The sequence below is a fragment of the Solanum pennellii genome, chromosome 1 (genome assembly GCF_001406875.1).
Source record: "Solanum pennellii chromosome 1, SPENNV200".
Taxonomy (NCBI): Eukaryota; Viridiplantae; Streptophyta; class Magnoliopsida; order Solanales; family Solanaceae; genus Solanum; species Solanum pennellii.
Window position 1 is genome coordinate 37,825,593 of NC_028637.1, and position 7,734 is coordinate 37,833,326.

A 7,734-nucleotide genomic window follows, 5' to 3' on the forward strand; every position below is an offset into this window, starting at 1 on the left:
AAAACCCCCCCCCCCCCCACACACACACAATTTAAAGATTGTCTAAAAAAAAAATTTCAAGTATTTGAAATTATTTCCCACATATTCTTTTTCCATGCTTTTAAACTGTATACCATCAAACTAAACATTGGCAACACCAAGTCTTCCATTGGAGATTTAATCCAAGGATTCACATATTGCAGGCTAAAAAATCACCAATTGTATTTTACTAGTGTTTTTCACTTTCTATCACAACTAGACACACCAATTAGAATTCAGAATACTAATAATAAAGATTCAATCTTTAAACACTTGTTCTAGTTCTTCTGATCGTTAACCGGATAAACCTTGAATTCTGATGATGTTTTAATATACTTTATTTTAGTTTCACATTACTAGTAAACCAAAAAGGATTTTATCTTTTCAAAGTAATTTCGCCTTAAGATTTTCGATGAAGACTTTGTACTCTTGATGTGAAAATATTCATTCAAACAGAGTATTTATCAAGTTGGTGAAATTTCTATATTCTTCAAAGCCATGCACAATCTTATTTGTTCGTGATGTTCTTATACACTTCAAACCAAAGGAGTAAGAAATGAGAGGATTCAAAGTTTACAAATTTAAGACAAAATTAAATTTCTCATGGAGTAGAAATTACAAAAAATAAATAAGTAATTCTCCTCTAAATAGAATACATACTAAAAGCAATAAAGATATATTATGAGATCATCACATAAATACCATCTATCCTAACATTTAATAAATAAATCTAATAACATATAAAATATATAAATAATAAAAATAATCAAGGGAGATAAAGATATAACCAGATTTTTACTCTCATTGAAATTTTATCTGTCAACAATGATTCCATGAAAGTTACTTTTCTTGGTATTTTTTTCCTTCCCTTCCTAGTTTCCATGATATTCGAATTTTCCTTAGAAGAAATTTAATTTCAATAATAAAATTAACTCATGTTCAAATGTTGTTAGGAGAAAACATTTGTTCATTTACATCTTCTCATTGTTATATAAAACCAAGAGTATAGGAAAAATAATCAAAGTGCACATCTAATCATTAATGCACAACATAATTTTTTTTATTGAAATGAAAACTGAAAGGGTTCAATGCTAGAATACACTTGGGATGAGAATAAAAATAATCTTTCTCATGTTTGAAAAAGTTACCAAATAAAATATATTCAAACAAACTGAAGTAGCACTAATTCATCACAAATCCCTTTTATCTCTTCAAGAGAGTCGAAACAATTAATTTTCTATTTACACCTTTTGTCACGACCCATACTGTCGTGATTGACACACACACTAATGCTCAAGTGGGAGAACCATTGCTACAGCCCAACGAAGAAATTTAATAAAAGTTCTACACATTTAAAGATACGGAAGATAGTTGAAACGAAGATATTATATCATATCATATAAATAAATTCATATAAAAGAGAACCTTAGGCCTGCCTATGTTGATCCGCCACAAGAAAATATATCCTTTTAAATTTATTTGTTACCAAAACTACCATTTCCCTTACATGAAACGATGTTACTTTTATGAAAAGTTGTGACTTGATGAATAGTTGAGGCTTTTACCAAAAGTTGACACTTTTATGAAAAGTAGCAACTTTAATGAAGAATTGTGATTTTTTATCAAAAGTTTTGATGTTTATGAAAAGTTGCGACTTTAATGAAGAGTTGTGATTTCATGAAAAATTGTGACTTTTATGAAAGGTTGTGAACTTTTGAACGGTTGCATCTTTTCCAAATAGTTGTAACCTTTCTAATAAGGCACAACAAATATCTGTTCACACTACACTTTGTTGTCTACAAATTAGGGGATTTCCGCTCATTTAAAACGACAAAAATCATCATCTTCTTCTTCTACTTCTACAAAATTAAATATTTGTGTACTTTCCTCCTGTTGACTGACTTACTAACACCAATATTTTTGCCTCAATAGGTTTGTGAAAAAATCGTTCCTTTCTAAGATGACGCAATTCTTTAAACCACTAGTATTGGAGGGGGATAATTTTCTAAAGGGGACATTGTGCATTTAGTGGACTTGATTTTTTTTGTTTCTATTTCATTCTATTTTTACGTATCCTATTATATTTTTTACACTCATTAATTTATGCTTATAATATTAATTGTTCTTTTTAGTACATGTTTTTAACTTTGTTGTTTATATTTCTACAAAGTTAATGTCTTTAGTTATATTTAAAATATACACATCTAGTACGTCTTTCATTGTACAGAAAATAATTATTGTACTCATCTACATGAATTCATGTTTTGAAATTCTATAAATTAAAATTACTATATATAAGCTTAGATATTATCTATTTTTACATTGATATGAAATTATCACCTATCAATTGAAGAAATTAATTATGAAAGTTGATAAGTTATAATTTCTTCATTTTAGAGCGTACTTTCTTTTTCGAATATGTTAACAAAATTTTAATTTTTCTCCTAATACATATATCACATTTGTTTAATCTATTCACTTAAATGGTTCTTTTTATTATAAAGTTCCTTTGTATATATATTCTTATTTTCTTCTTTATTTTCCTTTCATTGTTGATTAAAGAACAAATGAATTATTATTTCGTGAATTATTTCATTATTTTGATGTTGTTTAGTTCTATGATAATGACAAATAATCAAATTAATGTTGGAATATTGATAATACTTTTTAAGAACCTATTTTCCTTATTTTATTTTATGAATATTTTTAAAAATTATTTGCAAGTTCAATGCAATTATTATTTATCACCGCGCGATAATCTCTATTTGCACTTCACGACTCGTGTTTATTAATAAATTACATGAATATATTACCTTATGTGTCTTCCATATATCTTCTGGGAAATCAAGACATCTTTTATTGAGTTCAACATATTTTCGTTAAAGATATTTTTGATATTTATTTGTTAAAAACATTTGATTGAATGTCTTCTTATTAGTTTTGCATAATATTTATAGGTCTTTACTTCAAGTGTTAACGAGGGCCGAGAAATGTAACAATCGGTAGGAAACACTTGAAACATTTTCTTCATTATACTAATGCGTTAAATGTGCATTACATATATACCTAATTGAGCAATATACAAATTGATAGCCTTGAATGTTGTGTTTAAATCATGGAGCATATGAAAGTTTTTTTTTTAATATTCTTATTGAACTTTTCCTTTTTTAAAAAATAATTGTCTGCTTATTTTTTTTTCTTTCATTAAAGCTAGTATGAAAGAAACAAAAAATGATAGTTGATTATTTGAAAAGAATTTATTTTTCAATTAATTGATGTATTTCATGTAAACTATTGATATAGCAAATCGATACAATTGACATAACTATATCATTGTTATTTCATGATCAGGAAGCACTACAATAATTTTAAATGGTTAAACATTGAGAAGAAAAGAAAATTAACTAAAACGTAGTGTCGTATTAGTACATCAAACACCTTATATCAAAATGAGGCCACTTGTTATTTTTGTCCTGTAACTACTATGACTTCTGCAGCAAATCACTCTAGAATATTCTATATAGGATAAGAATCATCATCTTATTTGTATGGTACCTTATATTTTGGGAGTTTATAAATCCTCTTATTGGAGCCTAATTGTTGTTTTCGCTAATGGAACAAACATATTCTATTTTTCCATTGTTCCGAGAAATACTTTTTCCTTTTGGATTCATAAAGGAATGATTCCCGAGTTTACACAATTATTATCACGTATTTAAGAGTGTACTTCATTTGATCTTATGACATTACCACTGCGTCTTACAAATTTTCCAAAGTTAAATTTTCTTTCGCCTTCTCTTTTTTTTTCCAATTATATATTTATTGGGATCTCCACATAACTAGTTAAGTATAAGTGTTATGACATAATATCGAAAAAATAGTATGTGTGAATCTTCTCACAAATTATGATCTTGAATTTAGGTTATGTTGGCCCTTCAAGACCAAAATAAAAATGTCAATGCAAGAGTGAGTAGCAATTCATTTTGGAACATATGAATTACATCATGAATAAGTCAATAGAAAGATCTATAAGTGACAACATGCAAGACTAAAAAGGGTGTACTTCTCTGTAGCTATAAAAAATTTATTGATGTATGGTCTTGGTGGTACAAAAGTGGCTTGAATATGTCCTTCCTCTTTAACCCAATCCATTTTTTGAGTATTGATATGGGATGCGGGTTAATAATAACTCAAATCTCTATAAACCATGTAACCATCATCAGTATTAATGGGTCATACTTTTTAGATTATCGCATAAGTTAAGCTAGTGGATCCAATAAATTAAGTAGTTCTGTGCGACGGCAACGTATAGAACAGTGCTAGTAGCGTGGGCAAGATGCTATATCACGACTTAGGCTCATAGTTGTGGTTGTTGGTTAGAGAAACTTCCACAGAAACTATGTTATTTCATATATAACTAAAGTATGTTTTTTATTGCATTTCTTTAAAGAGTGTTTTTACACTTTTAAAATCTTTTATATATTGCATGTGTGTCATTTCTTTATATTTAGTCTAATTATTAAGGAGTTGAGCATAGCCACGGTAAGTTTTCTTCTTACTCTTTTTCAAGCTTATGTTGTTGTTTGCATTCCTACTCACATAGTTTTACGTTCAATGTACTGATACCAGTTTACCTGCATCGTATCATGATGCAGACGGTGGTAACCAGGATCAACATCATCCAGCTCCTCATTGGTCCAATTTAGTACTCGTAGTAAGTGGTGAACCTCTTTGCATTCTAGAGGATACATTTATTCGGTTTTCAATCTTTGTCTTTATAGGATATTTTGGGATATGTCCCAACATCCATCTTAGTATTGTAGAGGATACATATAAGGTTTATATCACAAAATAGCAGGTTTTGGAGTTCTTATGAAATGAAGGAAGTTTTTTTATTTGTTTAATCCTTAATATTGATTATATTACAAGTGGGGCATGTTATATAAAATTAATTATCTATATTTTTGTTGTTAATGGTTTGTGATAAATTTGAGTTTCGATTTTTAGAGAAATTTTACAGATTGATTTGGTTTGAGGTTATTATCACAACGGTGATAATGTAAAATTTGGTTTGCCCTTTACAATGTGTCAAGGTTTATTTTGGAATATAATAAACAAATGGCTGCTTTTGGTGAACTTAGCAATGTTATGGATGTTGATAAGTGGGGTGTTGATTATCTACTCAAAGCTCATCTTGAACCTTATGTTCTGTACAAATATCACGCCCCGAGCTACCCCCGTGACGCGGACACGAAACTTAGAACCACAAGTGATCCCAAATGATACCCTGCTGGCATGATCATCAACTTACTAAAGATAATAAATTGATGCGGAAGCTAAATCATAAGTTGTAATGAAAAGATGGGGAATACCCATATGCTAAAACTTATATATATGAAAACTATTGAGTTTAATACAATGAAATATTAACTCAATACTAATCGGAATCTAACTATATCTGAAATAAGCCTCTAAACAGGACTAGAAATACCGGGACAAGACCCTAGCAAAATCTAGCAAAAACTGAAACTAAATGACTAAAGACTGAAATGACACTCATTAATGTTGTCCTCGGAGAAAGAGGACTCACCGCTGAATTGCTGAACTGGAGATTGGAAATCGATCTATGCATGATCTGGATGCTGAGAACCTGAATCTTAATCATGAGAAGATGTAGCGCACGTATGAGTGAGTTCTTGAAAGATACAGATCATGTAGGATAGTGTACAGATGAAATAAAACATAACTGAACATGTATAAAAGCACGTATAATAATCTAACATGATAAACTGAATTTTGAATATACTAATAAATGGCAAATGCAGAGAGCTTGACTGAACTGTGGGAGCTACTAATAACAAAACAACATGAGCTAAATGTGGAGTCCGATGTATACGCCCCATCGAGAGGACCCAATATACCCTGCCAGAGGTATAAAGGCATGCTGGAGTGATCACTAAACTGATTGCCCACAGAGGGGACTTACAATCTACTTGGCTAGTAGTTCTGGGACTATTTGGTTACGCTGAACCCTAGTCCAAATCAGTATTATCCTACTCCCATGAATTCTGTTAATTTAATGATTATGTCTGAGTTTCTGTAAATACTGGATAGCTTGAAATTTAACATGCAAACTGAGAATGCAACAATTAATCTGGTAACTAGGCATTTATAACGGAGGAATGTATATCTGAAGTGTCTGAAATATCTAACCTAGCATGTGTAATTCAAGAACTAATGAAATACAAAGCTAGGGTTCTTAAATTCACGCGATAATCTGAGTAATAACATTATAATATGATTTGGAACATATATTTAATAAATCATGATGTTCTACCAAAGTTCTAAAAAGCATAGGTTTAATCATGACAAGAGAATCAAGAATCTGACTGAAAACTAGGGACCCAATGGGTGAAAGGAATCCACTAGTGAAATCCTAGATAGCTGGTGATGAAATTCACGAAAAAATACTTAGGTTTCGGGGCTAGAACTACTGGAGCTAGTTGCGTTCTTGAACTAGGATTCTTGAGCTTTTTCTCCTTACTTGCTTCTAATTTTTCTAAATTTTGATTTAAAGATTTGACTTGATATATTTTAATTATGTTTCTAGTCTTAAACTGACTAAAATCTGATTATTTAAGGTCAAAACAACGTAACTTAAGGTTTAACCAAAGTGTAAAAGACCATTAGACCTCTGGGTAAATTGCTATCGGACTAAATGACGGCCTGAACTGACGGTCCGTTGTCTCACCGATTCCCTGTCATTGGGTCCTTCGACTGGGCCTGTTCGACAGGACTTTATTAAAATGGGCATAACATATATTTGAAGGTCTAATTTTAGCAAGGTCGGTGACTATGGAAAGATAATTCAATTTTATATTTGTTTGTAGATCTCACGACCCAAAACGAGCCGCGAGTGGCACCCACACTTATCCTACTATGTGAGCGAACCAATAAATAACTTCTAAAATTTAATACTTATTATTCCCAAAAATCTGGAAGTCATCACCACAAGAACATCTATCCTCAAATTACTAAATCTAAGAGTATCTGAGAAGCTAAAATAAGTTAAACAGCTAGTCCATGCCAGAACTTCAAGGCATCAAGACATGAATGAGAGAGAATCCAGTCCAAGCTAGGAACAATAGCTCACCCTGAAATCTGACGTGATGAAGAATGGCTAGAGTTGAGAACGAGTTGAAGTCGATGGCACGTTTGCTGCACTCCACAAATAACAAAGAAGAAAATTACATGTAGGGGTCAGTACAAGGCACAAGTACTGAGTAGGTATCATCGGCCAACTCAAAATAGAAAGCAATATTTATCGAATAATACATAAAACCAACCAAATACTTAACAGGTGATAGCAACAAGTATAAGAATCATTTACAACAACACCAAACACATCTATGAGCACTCAAGCCTCCACACCGTACTCACTTAAGAATTAGGTTCTTCAAATCGGTGTATATTAGCATAATTCAAGATTCATTCTCTTTTTTCTTCTTGTGTCGGAACGTGACACTCCGATCCCCTACTACTATGTGTCGGAACGTGACACTCCGATCCTCTACTATCCTGGTGTCGGAACGTGACAATCCGATCCCCTACTACTATGTGTTGGAACGTGAAACTCCGATCCCCTACTATCCTGGTGTCGGAACGTGACACTCCGATCCTCTACTATCCTTGTGTCGGAACGTGACACTCCGATCC